This window comes from Taudactylus pleione, unplaced genomic scaffold (assembly GCF_031769625.1).
Source record: "Taudactylus pleione unplaced genomic scaffold, aTauple2 ptg000012l, whole genome shotgun sequence".
Taxonomy (NCBI): Eukaryota; Metazoa; Chordata; class Amphibia; order Anura; family Myobatrachidae; genus Taudactylus; species Taudactylus pleione.
The window spans coordinates 4,908,845-4,930,916 of NW_028284415.1; the positions used below are offsets into that span (position 1 = coordinate 4,908,845).

Below are 22,072 nucleotides of genomic sequence, written 5' to 3' on the forward strand. Positions count from 1 at the left end.
TAGGGCATCATTTCTTATCTCTGCTGGGCTGTATTATGAAAACACCCAGTACTTAGCTCCTAAGGTGAGACGCCTTAGTACCACTGTTATCCCTTGCAGTACCGCTATTCTGCTTAACATTGTTTTACTGCTGTTACCATAGGCATGTGCAGAATCCAACACTGGTTGCTGCTTCGGCACTCCTCCCTCTACTGGGTCATGTATTAACCCCTGCCATCGGGACATATACTACTCCCCGGGCGTCCAAGCGTGGAGTGTATGTACCAGAGGGAGGGGGGCGGGGTAATCCATGAACCAGTGAGGGGTAGGAGTGCTGAAGCGGAACTTCTGCGCACGCCTATGGCTGTTACCCTATTGATGTCAATAAACCCAGCATCCTGGTTAAGGACTCTCTGTGTGGCCTTAAGCTGGGTACAAACTGACAGATATATTGGCCGATCAATTGATCGGCCAATATATCTGGTTCCCGTTGGCCAGTGTGTACCAGCAATATGTCTGTGAACGACGTCGTTCACAGACATTGCACAGCCTATGAACAGATATTTGTGCAGACATATCTATCCATCAGCAAGTGTATACGGCAGCTGCGGAGAGGGGGGCAGACCCAACCCATCCCCCAGACGGCGGGACCCGCGGCTGCCTGGAAGATGATGGTCGTTCAGTGTATATGAACGACCATCATCTACAGATATAGCTGCAGATCACTTGATCTGCAGATATATCTGCTAGGTGTATACCCACCTTTAGTTTTGCTGATGGATCTTTTGTGTTTTCGCTCTGGGGCATATCCAATTACAGACAGTGCTGAATTATATGCAATTTAAGGCCCCCATAAATCTGCTGGCGGATTGCACATTCCTGTGATCGGAATCGCTGATCCGCCGGTTGGAAATGCCGACCGGCGGCCATCAATGTTGCACAATCCATCGCAGGATCAGGGGAAATTCTGCATGTTAAATTTCACCGCACTGCCAATCACAATAATTTTTTTGACCGTGATCGGCATATCTGTGAAATCCTTTCAGCGATCCTGCGATGCCAAGTTGCAGGATCGCAACATGGCGGCAATCAATCACTGATGTATGGAGGCCTTTAGTCGAATCTCCACTTGTGAAAAAAAATAACCAATTGTGGAACTGCGCTAGTGAAATAAAGTATATTGATATGGCTGAACTAATTCAAAACACTTCAAAATTATTTAAATATAGATAATACATTTATATAAATAAAAACATATTTTACAATAATAATGCACATAGGAAAAGATACAAAAACATGAAGAATAACCAGCTCAGGCATGCTTGTTTACTGGATATAATGCCTTAAAATGTAAAAGCTAAAAACTGCAATGCAAATTGAAAAATATTTGTCAGAACTACAGGTACCAGGAGAGAATTTAAACCTGTATAAAGCTCTTAATCCACTTGAACATATAAAATAGATATGCCAATTGCGGCATTAAAAGTTGTTAATAAAACCTTGAGCTGAAAGTACCGGTAATTGAATGATATAAGCAGTGTTCATGGACTTATCACATGGCAGAGATCCACTTCACCAGTATATTCCGGCTATGTTCATTGGGGTCCCATAGTACACCCAGTAGACTGTGGCTGCTGTGCTAAATTTAATGTAGCCACCGAACTCGTCTGTTTTCAGTGCTGTGTACAACTGTTTGCAGGTAAGTGCCAACAGGTCATTCTGATTTCAACCAACAATAGCAGCTGCTGGAATCCTAGGCCGGGTACATATCAGAAAGATGTGTATCTCGGCCGACAGCACAAGATGTCGGTCTGCCATACACACTGAACAATATAGCGCACAATCGCGCGCTATATCATTCATATCCGCATTCAGCTGTATGCTGTCGGCTGCCAGGTCGTCCCATCTGCCGTGCAGCACAGCAGATGGCACGACCCCCAATGTCAGCAGATGGGAACGTATGGTAGTGCGTACACATCAGGCTACGTGTATGATGTTGTCGCTCCAATCCGCGTGATCGGCTGACATATCATCTAATGAGGATGTAGTTAACATACGTATACCCGGCATCCCGTTTGACGAAAAATACCGGCGCCGGAATGGCACTACTCGGCCAGAAGACCGGTGTCGGAATACCGACAGTAGTGGACATCCCGACGCCGGAATCCCGACAGCCGAGATGCCGATGGTAAGTATAGCGGGGCTTGTTAGGTCATAGCAGCGGGGTGGGGGAGGGTTAGGTTTAAGCATCACGTGGGGGGTTAGGGCTAGGCTAGGGGAAGGGGAGGTTAGGTGTAGGTACCCCCTGGGAGAGGGTTAGGCACCACTGAGGGGGGAGATAGGGATAGGCACTAAGGGGGGGAGTTAGGTTTAGGCACCCAGGGCGGGGGGTTAGGTTTAGGCACTAACGGGGAGGGATAGGGTGGAGGAGGGAGGGTTAGTGTTAGGATAAAGAAAAGGAGGGTTAGGGGGAGAAGGGGGGACGGTTAACATACTTAACGGACTCTTGTTGGGATCCTGAGCATCGGAATGCCGCTGTAGGTATATTGACAGCTGGCATCCCGAGTGCTGGGATTTCATACCAATTCCCATCTGATGTGTACCCTCCCCTACTGTGCAAGGTTGCAGAGCTTGACTAGGATAACCCAATTGGCTGTAAAATATGAAGGAGATTATCCAAGTGGAGAATCCAATATATTAGCAGAAAGAGGGAATCTCCACTTGTGGCTGAAGGTGTGTAACTGGGTAGTAAAGGAGTATTCCCATGCAGGCAAAATTTAGTGAGTGCGTGTAAAAGGAACTGCCTGCTAGGCAAACTTGTACACATAGGGCTGGTGCAACTGTGCACTGACAATGATGAAGGATATGAAACTAAGGCTATGAAACTAAGCATATGATGCTTAAGGGAGAATATTCAGCATAAGGAAGAAAATCCATATTTGTGTCGATCAAAGCCGATGTAATTACGCCCATCTTGCAATAAACTCTGCATCGACCTTGCTGTGTAGATAAGTTTCTTGAGGAGATTTAGGGGCAAATTTACTGTGGGTTTTGTTTTTTTGGGCGATTTTCCATCGATTTTGAAATCTGTCCATTTACTAAAGTCAAAACTGACGTAAAAACCAAATGTCCGACTTTAGAATACTTTAGAACAAACATCGGACCAACTATCAATTATTTAACGTAGACAAGTATACAAACCTCAGATTTACTAAGTGTTGATTTGCAAACACATCAAAAAACTAGGGCTAACCTGTCCAAATAATAGACTGCCAACTGACAGGTGTGTTTAAGTTCTAAAACACATACTATAGGACAAAGCTTCATCATGATAAGGGGCACCTAGAGCAGGAGGGGAGTAGGTACTAATTACCTGGGCCCAGGCTTGTTAAAGGGGCTCGGCAACTGCCTGGGTCAGCTGTTAAGTCAGACATTGTCCCGTTACAGCTGCCATCACCCCCTGTACAGCGGTGAGGAGGAGGAGACGTGAGGACGTGGGGCATGTGCAATCAGGAAAAAGTCTCTCCCCATAGGTACAAGCTGCTGTGGGGCCCGTGGCCTCTCTCTATAGTCCTGATCATGATACCTATAAAAAGAGACATAACCACATGGTGCCCTGTGCCTGTAGGAATTATGGTCTTTCAAGGGTTCTCTATTCTCAGCACTTACCTGAGATATGCAGCACACCACCATCTGACTGACGTCAGCCAGGAGGCAGAAACAGAGGACCACAAGAGGTACCACAGAGCCTACGCTGGACTAGGTTCTTCCATAGGTGGTTAAATCTCAATGCAGTCTCTGATGACGAGGTCATACAGATGTTCCGCCTCAACTGCACCATCTTAATGAACCTGTATGACCTCTTTAAGCATCAGCATGCTGTATCAGGCCTGCACAAGCTGCTGTGTGCCCTGCATTTTTATGCCAGTGGTTCCTTCCAGTCAGTCACCTATAAAGTGCTGGACATATCACAGGCAAGTCAGCTGCTATCTCTCCCTGGGCATGGCATCCCTATAACTACATCTGCTTTCCTAACCAGAAGTCACAGTGGCATGAACTAAGGGTAGCTTTCTATAGTCTCAAAGGCATGCCTAATGTCCTGGGAGCTATAGACTGCGCACACATTGGGCTGAAACCACTTACGCTCCTCTTCCATCTTCGCCTTCAATTTGCGATTGATATCAGAGAAGCGCTTGTCACACTGGGACCTGCTACTCTTGAATGTCCACCTGCATTAACAGACTCCAATGCTGTAATCCACAGCTGCTTCTTACAGCTAGATGAAGTGCATGAGGCATGCCTCCCAAAAAGAGCCTCATAATTTGGCACTAATGTGTCCACCAGGGCAAGGCATGGTTTTGCCAGCCTTCCTCTCCTCTTCTGAGTGAGACTCAGACTCCTGCTCCACCCCCAGCGCAGGCTTCTCTACACACCAAAGGCACAAGACAGAAAAGAAAATGCCCCCCCCCTTCAAGCTTGCTGCTGCCTCTCACATCCACAGTGAAAGACTTCTCTCTGGCGGGATCCTGGGGGAGCATGCAGCTTCTCCCATGCATTTCCCATGGGGCTTTGAGAGCTAACTGACTGGGTGACTGATGGGCTGCAATCCCTAAATTAATAAAAACTGAGAGAGGGTAGAAATAGGGGGGAGGTGGGGGAGGGATATATATGAAGGTGAATAGTGTGAGTAATAGGGAGAGAGGGAAAGAATAGGGGGAGATGGAGTGAGATGGTGAATAGGGGAAGAATAAGGGGAGATGGTGGAGTGAGATGGGGTGGTGAATAGATGTAAGAGAGGGGAGAGATTGGGGATGGAGATATGGTTAAAATATTCTATTAGAAAGTTGTGTGGTACAGTGCATTGCTTTGCCCAGGGGCCTCCAATGTTGTTAAGGCAGCCCTGGTCACTGGACAGATCATACTGGACATGCACCGAACTGCGCATGTGCGGCGATCGCACTTCGATTATGCACGCAGATAGGAATCCATCGAAAAGTTAGTGACAGGCTGTGAGTGTTTGGGGGTGGTGACGGGGGAGTGGTTGCAGAAATCCAGGCACGTGTCTGTCCGTTTGAATGCCATTGCATGGGCATACATAAATGAACCACTATGATTGTCTACGCAGCGTGAGCACTCACTGTGTGCGACGAGACTTGCAATTTCTGTGACTGGTCAGAGTTGCTGTAATTGTGCGTGATGGGCATATGTACTTCGATGTTACCGATGTACACGCACGACTGTGAAGTATTATGGATGTGAAAAGCAGTAATGGGCGTCTATGCTGACTGAGCAGTGGCAGACAGCATATTTTTGCAGCAGCACTGCGTGTGATTACGCAGCTGCGATCGCAATTGCAATCCATTTTGAATCGGGCCCATAGTATCCAAAGTGCATTCAGAGAATTTAAGAAACCTTTTCTTTGTTTAAGAGACATTGATTGCTAAAGTCTACAGATCTACTTCTATGTTGTATGCACGCCAACCCCTATGGTGCCCACCGACAGATCGAGCTCGCAATGATGTTATATTGTACTGTTTATTTCTATATCCAAATAATGAGTGTGACAGTGGTGCGTGGCTGTGGTTATTATTGAGCAGAGATGTTATTGGAGCTTAGGGAAGGTGCAGAGACCTAGAAGTGGGACTATTACTAACTATACCGTCAGTAATTTGGTCCTAGAGGGATTGCATTGTAGGCCTGATTCAGAGATGAACACAGTAGCACATCCTTTGCGTCTTTGTACGCAGTGTCTGTGGGATATTATGCAAAAGCCGCAGGAGGCATCGGATCGGCTTCTCTGATCAGATGCTGCTCCAAAGATGCAGCCATGTGATCATCGAACATCATAGTAATCCTCAGGTTACTCAGGATGTCCGGGACAATTACGCTGCCGGGACCAATGAAGCCGCATCTAACGATGCAGCCACTGGCTTCGGCATGCCCAGAAATCAGGAGTTCACGCTGCAGAGGACAGTAAATCTGCATCTGAAGATGCAGACACTGGCCTTTGCACTCTCACAAAACGGAAACAACTCGCCCCGGTTTTGGGAAACCATTCACGTCACCGCCCCCTCCTTGTCCGCAGCCTGTCAATCAGGCTGCTGCTTAGGGGGCACTCCATCCGACTATGCAATCCATTCTGCACATGCGCAGAACAGAAAACATCGTAGATGAATGTAAACCACTGGTTTGCGTACATCTCTGAATCAGGCCCAATGCCACAAATTCATTTTATGCTTTCTTGATCGATTTTTCTCATTCGATATTTATTTCTGATATTGCCCTATATCTTTTTCATGTCCTGTCAATTGTCTACTTTTCTATGTTCTATTTATTACTGAGATTATTCTATTTCAAATAATATTACTGTTCTACTGCAATTTTAAGTGATTGTGCATTGTCTTTATTTCTACAATTCTTGCTGCTAATAAATGTTATCTTTTTGATAGTCTTAAGATTGCTACTAATCTTTTATACTTAAGATAAATAAATATACCGTTGTGGTTTTGGCAACAAACATTTTTGGGTTCTAATGCAGGCTTGCCTACCCTCCCGATTTGGTCGGGAGCCTCCCGAATATCGGGTGCCGCTCCTGACCCCCCGGAAAGGCAGGTAAGCCTCCCAGCTCATGCCTGTCCCCCCAACTACAACTAGAAACCCCCCACAACGGGGGGCCTGATGACGCGATTTGCACTAAATCGCGTCATCGTGGCTCCGCCCCCCGCTTCACAATGCCTTTATTTTTGGCAATGTGAAAAGGGGGTGGTGCCACGATGACGCGATCGTGCTGTCACGCCCCTGGCCCCCATGCAGAGTCAGTGCCTGGCCACACCCCCCACTGTGTGCAGGCATCCAGCCCCCCCCCCCCCGGAAGGAGGGAGCTGAATGTCGGCAACTATGTTCTAATGATTTGTCCCTGGAAATTTTCATAGATGGAGATATCCTGAACAGCTTGGCAGCCGTGTGGTTAGCTGCAATGAGCGGTTTGGCTGACAGCTCAGCTGACCACGCAACTTCAGATGAGCAGGTTACAGAATCAGCTTACCGATCAGAGATCCCTATGTGTAGGCAAGCTTTATTTTTTTTTTTTATTATAAATACCTATTTTCTTTGAGCATGCAGCCTGTGTCCTATCAGACACAGGCTGCATTCTCTGTCTGTACACTCTGCACTGCCTTACTGGGTATGTGCAGCGTGAGCCCAATGCGGACACATTTCCAGGAGAAGGCTTTCTCGCAAGCTCTGTCCCAGCACCTTTAAGATAATCCCCATGATAATATATAATATCGCAATACGATATTAATATTATCACATCACAATCCCGATGCAAATTGTAATAAATAGACCCCATATAATCATTTCAGACAGGAAATTTTCTTGCTCGACACTGGATAATTAAAAACAGACAATTCTCCAAATTTACTCTTTATTTGCAGGTTGATAGCTTTTATTTATCTACATTCACTCTACTTATATATAATATAACAGTACTTTAAGATATATATTTTAAAATGTAATTAATGGTGTAGAAGTATTGGGGGTACGTCTGGTTTACAGGTGTTAAATGATGCTTAGAGAGACTACTCAGCTGCATGTACGTACCACACAAACTAATTAGAGACAGGGGCCCGCGCTGAAGGATGGGAGGCGCAGAGTTCCTTTTTTTAGCCGATGCACACATGCGCATATCCTCAGAGGTTAGCCTGGTGAAAAGGACAGTTTTGCTGGAAAGCTGAGTTTTGTTTCCTTCAGCTCTCCTGTGGCAGTATATTCTTGTTGCAGTGACAAGTGATTTTTTATTTTTTTATTTACATATTTTGATAAATAACCCCCATAAAGCTAGTAGTGAGCTATAGACTGTGTCAAAATAAACACTGAATGTAATACGTGCCAGAGAAACAGGTTCACTATTTAAACAAAAATAAACCAACCTTCTTGTGGTAGTAACTTCCTCTTCTACATTCAACGTCTTAGCAGTGAGCTGTGCTAGGTTCCTGCTAGTGATCAGGAGAGAAGATTTGTCAGATCCTCAGAGCTTTGATGAGTAAGTGTGCTAGAGACATTTTATCAAACCCTTCCTCTTATTCTGCAGTCTGCTAACTACTTCTCTATTATACAATCGACTATGAGTTCTCGATCACTTTTCTATAGTGCTCACTCACACTATAAATTGGTGTATTTGTTTAAAGCACAGGTTCTCAAACTCAGTCCTCAGGACCCCAAACAGTGCAAGTTTCCAGGTATCCTCACAGAATCACAAGTGAAATAATTAGCTCCACCTGTGGATCTTTAAAAATGTGTAAGTGAGTAATGAATACACCTGTGCACCTGCTGGGTGACTTGGAAAATGTGAACTGTGTGGGGTCCTGAGGACCGAGTTTGGGAACCACTGGTTTAAAGCAGTGTTTCCAAACTCCAGTCCTCAGTGAACCCTATGAGTACATGTTTTCCTTACTCAGTCCTGGAGCACAAGTGTAGACACATTTTAAAAGACCCACAGGTGGCATTACTTGTTTCACTTGTGATTCTGTGAGGAGACCTGGGAACCATGCTTTGTTAGGGGTCCGTGAAGGCTGGAGTTGGGAAACGCTGGTTTAAAATCTGTTGTTTTGCATAGATTCTCATATATGCCTTATACACATTTATAATAGTTTTAATGCATTTGCTTTGATGTCCTTTCCAATGCACACTGGTGAGAACGAGCTGACGTCACGGTTTCTATTCCTCTTGTCTGCCCCACTGTAAAGTCAGTTTGTAAATGTATTTTGATTGCTGTACTGTTACCGGGATGTAGTTAGTTTGCCGACGGACGCAATGCCGGCTGTTGAAATCCCGATGTCGGAGTCCCAACCCGGGACTAAACATAGGCATCTAAATCCCTATAGTTTAGATACTGACGCCAGAATCCTGACACCTGCCATCCCGAATTTAAGTATGTAGGGGCGCCTTAGGTGTTAGCCGCAAGGAGAGGAGGCTTAGGTTTAGGCTCCGTGAGGGGGGGGGTTAGACACGAATAGGGGGAGAGTTAGGGTTAGGCAACAAGAGGGAGGGTTAAGTTTAGGCACTAACTGGGAGAGTTAGGGTGCAAGAAGGGAGGGTTAGGGTTAGAGGCAGGAGGGGGAAGGGTTAGGATACATACGTACCCCCTGTCGGGATGCTGAGCATCGGAATGCCACTTTCGGTATTTTGAAAGCTGGCATCCCGACTGCTGGTATTTCATACCCAACCCCTGTTACCAACTCTCTGTGTATTAGACAGTGCAGATTTCCAGCAATCCTCCCATCTCCCTCTGTACTGTGGTGAATGGGATGTATATGCCAGTGGTTAGGAACTAGCCACTAACAGAGATTTCGGGTTTGTTGGAAATGATAAAAGGCTCCTTTATTGTGCTTGGTTTTCATGGACTCTGTAATGGAGACAGAGGTTTATTTACTAAGCATCGGGTTCTAAAATCTGGCGATTCTGATCATGTTTATGTCCGATATTTAAAAGGGCAATGATTTTCCTAAAAAAAATGGCTAGTAAAAGCATTGTCCTTTTAAATTTGGGGTATAAATCCAATCATAAGCGCTGTGTTTTAGAACCTGACGCTTTGTAAATAAACCTCTATGTGGGGCATTGCTCTGACTGTTGTACACACTAATGTGGTAAGTTAAAGAGAGCAAGGGGTTAATTTATTTAGGAGCATGTTTATACTGGAGATTTAAAGTGGAAATTATAGTTAAAGCAAAACAAGGTGTATTTTGCTTTTAATATCACCGCTGTTTTAAATTTCCGAAAAGTGGCGGCTTGCAAGTTTGCATATTTTTTTTATTTATAAGCAAAAGAGCTTAAGGCCTCCATAGATCAGAGACAGATCTTCGCAATGGATTTCACAGATTTATTATTATCGTGATTGGCAGATCGGTGAAATTTAACATGTAGAATTTCACCGATCCTGCGAAGGATCGCGGAAAATCGATGTTAGGATCACAGCTATCCATCTCTGATGTATGGGAGCCTTAAGACCAGAGGTTATCAAACGCGGTCCTCAAGGCTCTCCCAACAGTTCAGGTTTTAGAGATATCCATAGTTGAGCACAGGTGACTTAATTAGTACCTCAGTCAATTTGATTTAACCACCTGTGCTCAAACATAGATTTCTCCAAAACATGAACTGTTGGGGAGCCTTGAGGACAGTGTTTGGGACCATCTGGAAGTACAGGTCAATGATATTGGCATACCTCCCAACATGACCCATTCCAGGAGAGACAAAATGCTCTGTTCCTGGTCCTCCCTCTTAATTTATGATTGCCGGCACCTGTGATGAAACGCTATTCTTATCAATCACAGGTGATGGCAATCATAAATTAAGAGTGTATATATATATATATCTCCAAGTTTATATATATATCCAAGAAGGAGGCACTCAGAGACTTCCAATCACGGTGAAAAAGCTCCAGTTTATTAGGTTGACGTTTCGGATGTCGACCCTCCTTCTTCAAGACACTGATATACGCCTAGAGAGCACCGGAGCAATTTTTGTGCTGGAGTACAGTCAATTGAATGCCGGTCCATTGGACATTATATATACAGTGGTGGCCAAAATTGCTGACACTTTTTGAAATTTGAATGTTTTTCAACTTCGAATGCTTATAAAAACGGTTACACTTCATGCAGTGCAATGATTTATATATTAAATGAAAGGAAATTGAATGCTGAATTCAACACAATAAACAGAGGTCAAATATTTGCATTACTAGGGAAGTTATGCAGTGAAAACAACACTTAGGGTGAAAATCCCTTTGTACTTATGATGTTACTGTCCTATAAGTATTTCGTTGGGCATCCTTTATTTTTCAAGACAGCAGCACAGCGACGTGGCATTGAGCCAACCAATGTTTGGAGCTCTTCCTTCTTTATTATGTGGTGCCATGGGACAATTATAGCCTCAATTAATTGTCTTTTAATGAATGGCCACCACAGATGTACCAGTTTTTTCAAACGGAACCACAAATGTTCTATGGGGTTCAGGTCTAGGGTGGTTTCCTGGCCATCCCAGCATCTGTATGTCATTCTTCGTGAACCACTGTTTGCATATCCGTGCAGTGTGGCAGGGAGCTGAATCCTGCTGGAAAAAAAATGGGGCATTATCTGTAAAAAGATCCCTGATAGAAGGTAGAAGTTTTGGTTGTAGGATGGTGTCAATGTACTTTCTGCTGTTCAGTGTGCCATCTATGACAGATCATAACACTTGTAGGATTCTTTGTTGTCGCTTGAATGCAATCTGGATGTACCTCTTCCCCGATGCGACGTCTCACATATTTTCTCCCATCACTACGAAATATCGATATCTTAGTTTTGTCACTCCATATCACTTATTTCCACTGACATTCTGTCCATGCAATATGTTCTTTTGCCCACTGTATTCGTTTCTGCTGCTACTTTTTATTCAGCAATGGCTTTTTTCGGGGAATCCTACCTTTTAGGCCAACCTCCGTTAGTCTTCTCCGTACCATTCTTGCACTGACAAAAACACCAGTGTTATGCTATCCAATGCTTACTTCATGTGAAAAGTCTAGAACCAGGCTAGCGAGATGTTCTGCCAATAACAACCGCCCATTGTTCCCTTAGAGCTGGGATACGTTCACCGGTACTTAGGCGGCCGCCTGGACTTATAGCTCAAGGTAGTAGCAATTCACATGGAGTAGCAAAAGGATGCGATGGTGAGAGCAACAGTAGGAATGGAGTATGGTTATAAGAGTAGAAAAGGTGGCCTGAGGCCCGTGCTGAAGATTTAGATAATTAATTTGGCTTTGAGAGCCATTGTTGTGGCTTGGAGCCCGTGCTGAGGAGAAGTAAATATTTGAGTTGGCTTTGAGAGCCGATGGTGTGGTTTGGAGCCGATGCTGAAGAGTTTGACAATGGATTTGGCTTTGAGAACCGATGGTGTGGTTTGGAGCCGATGCTGAAGAGTTTGACAATGGATTTGGCTTTGAGAGCCGATGTTGTGGCTTGCGCAGTGAACCAGATACAATGTCCTGATGATTAGTACACAGATTTGTACAATATTAGCGTCCAAAGTCCGGACGGTCAGTACATAAATTTGAGTGCAAGTTTGTGTACAGGTTAGTGTACAAAGTAGCATCCACAGTTCTGATGGAATTTACATAGATTGGAGTACAAGTTTGTGTACAGGTTGATACAACTTAGCATCCAAAGTCCTGATGGACAATACATGTTAGACTACCAGTTTGTGTATAAGTTTGTGTACAAGTTGAGCAAGTTTGTGTACAAATTAGCGCCACTGACCTGCCGAGACTGCTGATTCGGCTTGGTAGTCCGTTACTGCCGGTGCAGCTACAAAGCCACAGGTGGTATTAGGAAGCCGGAGCACAGTACAGGAGTTGATGGTGCGGCTAGGGAGAACCGGAGAGAACGAGATTCTTCCAGCAGAGTCGACAGGATACTGCTAATGCTGCTGAGCCAAGTGAACTCACAGGAACGCTATAGTCGGCGAGGCGGCAAAAGTCCAGTGTGTACAAATAGGAGGTCTGACCAATCATGAGGATGATAGGATGGTACATCACTTCCTGAGGCGTGCCGATTGCCTAGCAACAGAAAACACTGGAGTAACCCCATCCTGACTGGGTAATCTGCTTGAAGGAGACAAGTCGTGACCGCGAATAGTACCCCCCCCTTGACGCGGGGTTTAAGAACTCCCAGAACCCGGTTTGCTTGGGAATTCTAGGAAGAAGAGGCTCTTCAGCCTGGGAGCATGTAGAGCCCTTTCAGGAACCCAGGAATGTTCCTCCAGACCATAGCCCTTCCAATGGACCAATAAATACAGACGACCCCTGGAAATCTTAGAGTCCAAGATCTTTTCTACCACGAACTCATGTTGACCATGGACCAGAACTGAGGCAGGCCTAGATGGAAACTTAGGCTTAAACTTATCGGACCTGAAGATTGGTTTGAACAATGAAAGGTGTTATTGATGCGGAGAGACTTGGGTAACAGAAGTTTAAAGGCTACTGGATTTACCTGTGAAATTATTTGAAACATACCAATGAACCTTGGGCCCAACTTCTGAGTGTGTTGGCGAAGCTTAATATTGTTTGTGGAGAACCAACCAGATCACCCTACTTAAAATTACACGATCTCCGATGTTTGTTGGAGCAGAGAGAGACCTTCCGAAGGCTTTGATGGACCTTGGTCCGGACGTGACAGAAACAGAGGGTGACATAGAAAATCCGGAATCAAAAGAATTGGCTCTGGGATGTTGGCCGGTGATGCAGAAGAATGGGGAAACTGGAGATATAGAATGACACGAGTTGATAAACGCGAATTCAGCAAATGGCAGATGGGACACCCAGTCGTTATGACACTTGGATACGTAGCAACGTAAGTTTTGTTCCAGACATTGGTTGACTCGCTCAGTTTGCCCATTGGACTGCGGAGGTATCCAGAAGAAAGGCTGATGTCAATGCCCAAGGAAGCACAGAAGGTTCTCCAGAATTGTGCCACAAACTGTGTCCCACGATCCGAGACAATATCCATGGGTAAATCATGTAGATGGAAAATATTTTGAAGGAATAGACCAGCAAGTTCTGTAGCAGAGGGTAACTTGAGCAAAGGTACAAAGTGCGCCATTTTACTAAAACGATCCACCACCGTCCAGATCACGGAACATCGATCAGAAACTGGAAGATCGACGATGAAATCCATGGCGATGTGAGACCAAGGAATCTTCGGTATGGACAGAGGAACCAGAAGACCTTAAGGAGCAGTTCGAGGTGTTTTATTTCAGGCACTGACTTCACATGCCAGGATGAACTCTCACACATCTTTGGATAAGGAAGGCCACCAAACCGAGCAGGAAAGAAATTCCAAAGTTTTTGCAATTCCCGGGTGACCAAAAGCTTGACGGGAGTGAAAATCCAATAAAATAGATCTTCTGAACCTCTTTGGAACAAAAAGAAGACCAACAGGTCTTTCCGGAGGTGCCTCTGATTGACAGTCACGAATGACTTTGGCCAAATTTCGGGTGATTGCACAGTGGAAGAATGTTTCCGGAAGAATAGGTTCGTCAAAATTGGGAACCACTTGAACTGGTTCAAGGCACCTGGAGAGGGCATCCGTTTTGATGTTTTTTGTACCTGGATGGAAGGAAATGAAGAAGTTAAACCGGGAAAAAAACAGTGCCCAACGTGCTTGCTGGGAGTTCAACCTCTTAGCAGACAGTATGTAGGAAAGGTTCTTATGGTCAGTAAGAACTGTGATACGGTGTTTGTCCCCCTCCAGCCAGTGCCTCCAGTCCTCAAAAGCCCATTTAAATGCGAGCAACTCTTGATTTCCTACGTCTAATTCCGTTCTGCAGAAGTAAACTTGTGAGAAAAGTAGGCACAGGGGTGCAAATTGTCATCAACCTGATCTTTCTGCAAAAGAACGAACGGCTCCAGCTCCCACTTCAGACGCGTCTACTTCCAGAACTAAAGGATGATCAGGGTCTGTGTGACAGAGTACTGGTACCTGAGTAAACGCGAGCTTGAGTGAACCACTTCAGCTGACCATTTTAAGGTATCCGCTCCTTCTTGGTCAGTTCCACAATTGGTGCCACAATGCTGGAAAATGACTTTATGAATCGTTGATAATAATTGGAAAAGCTGAGGAATCGTTGGATTGCCTTGAGAGAGGTTGGCTGAACCCACTTCAGTATGGCCTCAACTTTACCAGGATCCATTTCAAATCCTTGGGGCGAAATGACGTATCCTAAAAAAAGAGCTCTGGATGACATCAAAATCACATTTTCCCAGTTTGGCGTACAGATGATTTTCTCGCAATCTTTGAAGGACCAAACGTACGTACTGATGATGTTGGTCAATTGATTGGAAAAAAATGAGAATGTCGTCCTGGTACACAATGACAAACTTCCCTAGGAAATCTCGAAGGATGTCATTGATCAGGTCCTGGAAGACTGCCAGGGCATTGGATGGTCCAAAGGGCATGACCAAGTACTCATAATGCCCCGAGTGAGTACTGAAGGCAGTCTTCCACTCAACCCCACTCTTGATACGATTCAAGTTGTACGCTCCTCGAACATCGATTTTGGAAAAGATGTTAACCTGGCGCAGCTGGTCAACTAGTACGGAAATGAGAGGTAGTGGATATTAATTTTTTATGGTGATGTTATTGAGGCCTCTGCAGTCAATACAGGGACAAAGGGTCCCATCCTTCTTTTCCACTAAGAAAAAGCCAGTGCCCAATGGTGATTTTAAGGGGCGAATGAACCCTTTAGCTAAAGCATCTTCGATATATTCTCGCATGGCCTTATCCTCAGGTATTGACAGAGAGTACAACCGACCTTTAGGCAATTTAGCACCGGGAACCAGGTTGATTGCACATTCATAGGACCGATGAGGAGGAAGAACATCTGCCAACTGTTTGGAAAAAACATCAGCATAGTTGTGGTATTGAAAAGGAATGGTGGGAGATGGTTCAGCAACCGCAGGAAGAATTGAACGGACTGGAATGGCCAAGCAATGGGCATGACAAGCCGGACTCCATTTAATTATCTCTCCAGAGGACCAGTCAATGATGAGATTATGGTCCCTTAACCATGGGAGACCTTGAATGACCAGGGCCAAAGGACATTGGAGAAGATAAAAAGAAAGTTCTTCCGAGTGTAGAACTCCAACCATCATGTGGAGAGGAGATGTTTTGAATTTGATATGACCACACGAAAACAAACTCCCATCCAGTCCGCAGACCGGGATCTTTTGTTCTAAAGGAATGGCGGGAACACCGAAGGCTTGCAAGAAATGAAAATCCATAAAATTACCAGCTACCCCACTATGCAGACATGCAGAAGTGGCAAGAGTAGATTTGAGGAGTTGGACAGTCACCAGGACTAATACCGAATTTTTGGAGGAAATGGGAACTAGGCCTAAATGTAATTCCTCCTGAACATTTAAGCCTCGCCTTTTACTGTCTGAGTGGACAGTTGTTTACAGCATGTCCCTTGTCTCCACAGTACATACAAAGGCCCAGGGAACGTCACCTGCGTCTTTCATCAGGTGACAATCGTGACGCACCAATTTGCATAGGCTCCTCTCGGTCGGATGTCGGAACCCATGAAAGAGAGCAGGGTGACCTTGTGGGGAGCTTTTGTTCCCGTCTACGTTCCCAGAGATGTCTGTCAATCCTAATAGCCTTCTGCATGAGGTCATCCAATGTGTCAGCAGGAGGATGTTGGATGAGGATATCCTTAATGGCGTCAGAAAGGCCCAAACAATATATTGACTGTGCAACGCCGGATCATTCCATCCAGAGTCAGTAACCTATCTGTGGAACTCAGAAGAATAGACCTCCGCTGCCTCCTGATCCTGTTTAAGGGAACATAACTTGGACTCCGCTAAAGCAGGTTTATCGGGGTCATCATATAATAGACCCATGGCAGTTTCTGTCCCAGAGGAAACAGGACGGAGCCTGAAATATAACTTGCAGCTTTCACGGAAATTGAGGAATTGCCGGCGATCTCCGGTAAACCGATCCGGCAAATTCATTTTGGGTTCTCTGGGAGAAACAGATACTGCGGAAGATCGACTTTCTTCAACCCGTACAGAAAGATCCTGGACCTTCTGGGTTAGGGTTTGGATTTGAGCGGCGAGTTCCTGGGCAATGCTCTGCCCTCGTTCCATGACTGTACTCTGAAACTGTATTTATTGGGCCAACTATAATGTTATGATATCCAATGCTTACTACATGTGAAAAGTCTAGAACCAGGCTAGCGAGATGTTCTGCCAATAACAACCGCCCGTTGTTCCCTTAGAACTGGGATACGTTCAACGGTACTTAGGCGGCCGCCTGAACTTATAGCTCGAGGTAGTAGCAATTCACATGGAGTAGCAAAAGGATGCGATGGTGAGAGCAACAGTAGGAATGGCGTACGGTTATAAGAGTAGAAAAGGTGGCCTGAGGCCCGTGCTGAAGAGTTAGATAATTGATTTGGCTTTGAGTGGCGTTGTTGTGGCTTGGAGCCTGTGCTGAGGAGAAGTAAATATTTGAGTTGGCTTTGAGAGCTGATGGTGCGGCTTGGAGCCGATGCTGAAGAGTTTGACAATGGATTTAGCTTTGAGAGCCGATGGTGTTGTTTGGAGCTGATGCGAAAGAGTTTGACAATTGATTTGGCTTTGAGAGTCGATAATTAGTACACTGATTTGAGTACTGGTTTGTGTACAAGTAGTGTACAATATTAGCGACCAAAGTCCTGACAGTCAGCGTCTCATTCAGACCCGCTCGCGAGTGCTGTACGCTTGCAAGCGGGTCGATGGTGCCCAAGTGCGCATGCCGTCGCTCGGGGTCTCGCACCAAAGGGGGCGTGCTGTCGATGGTGATTGACAGCACGCCCCCTTTGGTGGGCGTGCCGGAGGCGTGGCTGCCCAGACAGCTATGCGAGCATCAAAGAGGCCGTTCCAATTTTAGGTAGGCCGGCCCTGATTCAGAGCGAGCGCTCTGGTCAGAGTGTCCGGTCTGAATCAGGCCCTCAGTACATAAATTTGAGCGCAAGTTTGTGTACAAGTTGTGCAAGTTTGTGTAAAGGGTTAGTGTACAAAGTAGCATCCACAGTTCTGATGGAATTTACATAGATTGGAGTACAAGTTTGTGTACAGGTTGATACAACTTAGCATCCAAAGTCCTGATGGACGATACTAAGTTAGAGTACCGGTTTGTGTACAAGTTGAGCAAGTTTGTGTACAAATTAGCGTCCACTGACCTGCCGAGAATGCTGATTCGGCTTGGTAGTCCGTTACTGCCGGTGCAGCTAGGAAGCCACAGGTGGTATTAGGAAGCCGGAACACAGTACAGGAGTTGATGGTGCAGCTAGGGAGCCGTAGGAGAGACCACAGGAGCCGGAGGCAGTTGGGAGATAGAACCGGAGACACAGAGATTCTTCCAGCAGAGTCAACAGGATACTGCTCGTGCTGCTGAGCCAAGTGAACACACAGAAACGCTATAGTCGGCGAGGCGGCAAAGTCCAGTGTGTACAAATAGGAGGACTGAACAATCATGCTGAACTGAGGATGATACATCACTTCCTGAGGCGTGCCGATTGCCTAGCAACAGAAGAAACCGGATTAACCCCAGCCTGACTGGGTAATTTGCTTGAAGGAGACAAGTCGTGACCGCGACTTGTAACAACCAGTTGCACTCAGTTCACTGCTAATGGCCACAGATGACATCCATCTGTCCCTGACGCAAATTCGTTTTATTCTCCTATCATCAACAGCTGTTGTGCACTTTTTCCGGCCTTTTCCTTCTTTGTTCTGTATTGATTGTGTTTCCTGATAGCATAAACAAAACTTTCATACTCCTGATGTTGTCACATTCCCACCAATTCTCTCGCAATTGCTGCATACGAAAGACCATTTTCACGTAACACCACAATCCTGTATCTCTTCCTGGGTGACCAGTCACCACTTTGCCTAGACGACATTGTTGTGTTTATTTTTTACACCGTCAATAGCACTAAACAATACACACAAACATCCAACCGTAATTGCACTTCAGTAACCAACTTTATTCTGCAAAATGAAACAGCCAAACTGACCTTTCCCACCTTTGAACATGACCTTGCACCTGCTCATAAACGACAGCTGATTTTTCCTCAGAACAACGATTCCGATTGGCTGGTAGTAACTGTTACTACAATCCGCTTCTTGAATCTCACGCATCTGTGCTTCTTTGTCTGACTGAAAGTAGCATAACTTCCCTTGTAATGCAAAAATTTTACCTCTGTTTATTGTGTTGAATTCAGCATTAAATTTCCTTTTAATTTGCTATATGAATCATTGCACTGCGTGAAGTCAAACAGTTTTTATAAGCATTCAAAGTTGAAAAACATTAAAATTTCAAAATGTGTCCGTAATTTTGGCCACCAGTGTGTGTGTGTGTTTGTGTGTGTCTAAACATATTGTGATGTCTTGGGGTTAATTAGCTTGGTAGAGAGTGGTTTGGTGCCGTGTTTAGGTGCTTTAATGAGGGTCTTCACACAGCTTTCAGGCAAAGCAATGGAATGGTGCTTTACTTTCAACACAGACAGGAAAGAAAATAACAAAACACCTAGCCCAATCAGGGCAACTAGCTCACTTCTTGAGCCCTCTCTATGTAAGGTGCAGCTAGTTTGCAAATAAAAGTCCAAAAGCAGCTTAACCCTGCGTCCTGCAGGTTAACCCAGGCTCCGGCCTGGTCTTTAGTTGGCTGGCTGCCACAGCCTCCCAGTCTGCCTGGGTGGCTGTCCCTGTATCCTCCAGGTACAGGCCCTGGCTTCCTCAGCCTGCAGCTTCACTGTCACAGTCTGAGAGTTTTGTGGTACCCCCCTTGCCTCCTGCAAGGTTCAGACACAGACCTTCTGGCCTCCCAATGGCTCGCTCAGCTTCACTGGGCTCTCTGACTGGTCTGCCTCATCAGCCCACACCTGAGCTCTATCCACAAGGCAGCCACAGGTGTATCACCACTCAGTATTTCAAGCGTGTGTGGGAGGATCTCTCCAATCCCACACAGAATCTGCTGCTCACCAACACCATCTCTGGTGATACTGCCAATACATATATATATATATATATATATATATATATATATATATATATATATATATATATATATAATGTAAATATATAACTAAAAACTTTAATCACATCAGAATATAGAGAAACATCTGCCATATGCTACTTGGAATAAAATAAACTTGTCCTACAAACCTGGTGAGTACATCCCTTATTATTTGCCTGCATTGTGATAGTGGATTTTTTTTCTTATGTCTAACTTATGCTGCACCCCAGTATATTGTTCTAGTGAAGTGAGTGCAGACTCTTCATACAAAAAAAAATATATATAAAGGGGCAAACCATACTATACTACATGTGAAAGGCTTAAAATTACCTGCTGCACTGCACTGTTTGCTCTGCTGGGGTTTGTCAGCATCAGCTATTTCCAGTTCAGCAGTTAGTGTGTGATGGGGAAGCTGGAAGTGCTAGCATCTCAAAGGAGGTCTGGTCCCATCCACTCTGCTTCTGCTGCACGGTGCATGGAACGCTTGGTGGGTCGCCTGCACAAATCACATTGCAAGGTGGTGGGATGCAGCAGGCCGGTCAAAATTGTGGCCCGTGGGCATATTTTGCCCTCCCCTGATGTATAACAAGATACAACTGTGTCCCCCCTCTCTTCCTCCTGACCACCTCCCAGCCCATTTCCTCTGCTGCCCCCCAGCGGGAGAATTAGAGCATGGTCAGCACAGAGAGCCGCTTTCAGCACAGCACGGTGAGAGCAGCTCTCTGTGCTGACCATGCTCTAATTCACCTTCTCCTCCTCTTCTGGCTGTCTGTCCACAGCCACATTAGTACTGTTCATCGAAGCGCCACCACGTCCTCTGTTCCCTACTATCATCTCTCACCTATACGGCAGTGCCGGCACGCCTACCAAGAGCCTGCCCCGACTCCAACACCGGCAACCATGCCCCTCCCATACTCAGCCATGCCCCTGCCATACTGACTGCAACGGCGAGTTAGGGAACAGCACCGTTAGGGAAAGCATTTGCCCGCCAGTGCCGGATTACCAAATAAGTAGAGTAGGCACCGGCCTATGGGCCTTGCACCTTTTAGGGGCTTCGCAACAACTGATCAAAATAATATTGATTGATCTTGAAAGAAAATTACAATCAAGCTTTCTTAAATTGTTTCCAAAAGATAGAAAAAGTAATCAACTCAAAGAAATTAAAACTTTACATTAAAGACTATAGAGAAAATACTGTATTAATGTAATGTACCCATTAACAACTTAAAGTACAACTTAAAGTACATAGACATCAGATTCACATTACAGTTTCTCTCTTAAAAGCTCATCTTCTGTCACCTGTCAGTTTGTAAAAAATTATCGGTGCAACCTACCATATGGTTTATTAAAATTGTTGGTTGGTAAAATTAAAAATGTATTAGGAGTTTGCAAAGGAGGTCCCGAGATTCCGACTGCTTAGGGGCCTCCACAGGGTTTAATCCGGCATTGCTGCCCGCCCCTAACTCCCCTCACCCTGGTTAAGCTATTGACCTAATTGCCCGGCTGTCAGTCAAACATTCTTTCGTCGATCTCCTCCCTGCTACTCAGCTGCTGGACAGCAGTGCTCCTGCTGAGATGCAGACACCAGCGGCCTCATCGTCGCTGATGAATTAAATGCCAATCCACCCGCCAAACTATGCTCCTGCATCAGCAAAATGCTGACCCCCCCCCTCCCCTTGCTGGTGCCCAGCTCGCACCTCCCTAGATACGCCATTGCACACAGCCTAATAATAAATAAATTACCTATAGGATAATTATAGTGGGTTATTGACCATTTGTTGTATATCAAGGTGGGTGTGCATCCAAGAGTAAAATCAATTGATACCAAAAAAAAAAGAGCCAAGTAAAAGAAAGAGTACAGTACTCTGTAGAGGGGCACTCCAGAATATGTAGATAAAAATTAACTTTAAATAATATGAATTCAAATTACTCAACAGAGACATACTAGACATATATGAACCAACACACTTATATTAATGCATATTATTAAAAGTTAATTTTTATTTTCATACTTTGCAGTGTCCTCCTTTACTTTCCTTTGGCACTTTTTTTTGTATTTCTTTTTTATGAGGTAAATACAGATATTGTTAGTGACGTGCGGTGAGGTCAATGGCTAGGGAGACAATGGCTGATTAACACCCCCCTCTTCAAATAAAAAACAAAAAACAGAGTAGTGTTCCCCCTATTTAACAGTAACCGGCACGAGGCTAAACTAGCCAGGGGGATAATGCCATAGCAGAGGGTACACTTAGTGTGGGGTCCCCCTGCCACCTCTAAAATAATCAGTCCAGGGATGGAATTCCTCAGAAAGTGGAGATCCCCCCAAAATTTAAATTGGAATAAAAGGTTACTTGGTACAGACTGAAAGCCCAGTGCTCTGCGCTGCACCCCTGCTGGCGTTGGGTGCGGGCAGTGCCAGATTTAGATATCATGGGGGGCGCTTATGATTTATTCATAAACACATACTATATATAAAGAATATTTTATTATATAAAAATCAACCT

The 22,072-nt window shown here is 45.1% G+C and overlaps 2 protein-coding genes across 3 annotated transcripts in view; one reads left to right on the top strand and one right to left on the bottom strand.

Annotated features, from left to right (window-relative positions):
- Positions 1-8,210, bottom strand: part of LOC148542406 (uncharacterized) — a 42,912-nt gene extending 34,702 nt beyond the window's left edge. Inside the window, exons 1-2 of one of the 2 annotated variants that reach the window (XM_088468102.1) lie at positions 8,142-8,210; positions 7,911-7,973 (exon numbers count right to left, since the gene is read on the bottom strand). The gene's annotated coding sequence lies outside the window, so the exon portion shown is untranslated. Of the gene's footprint in view, positions 1-7,910; positions 8,122-8,141 lie in introns of those variants that run through there. The other variant, XM_088468075.1, reaches the window with a different exon arrangement.
- The window catches only part of LOC148542407 (uncharacterized), a 92,316-nt gene continuing 78,195 nt past the window's right edge, over positions 7,952-22,072 (top strand). The window contains exon 1 of the mRNA XM_088468561.1: positions 7,952-8,023. The gene's annotated coding sequence lies outside the window, so the exon portion shown is untranslated. The remainder of the gene's footprint in view (positions 8,024-22,072) is intronic.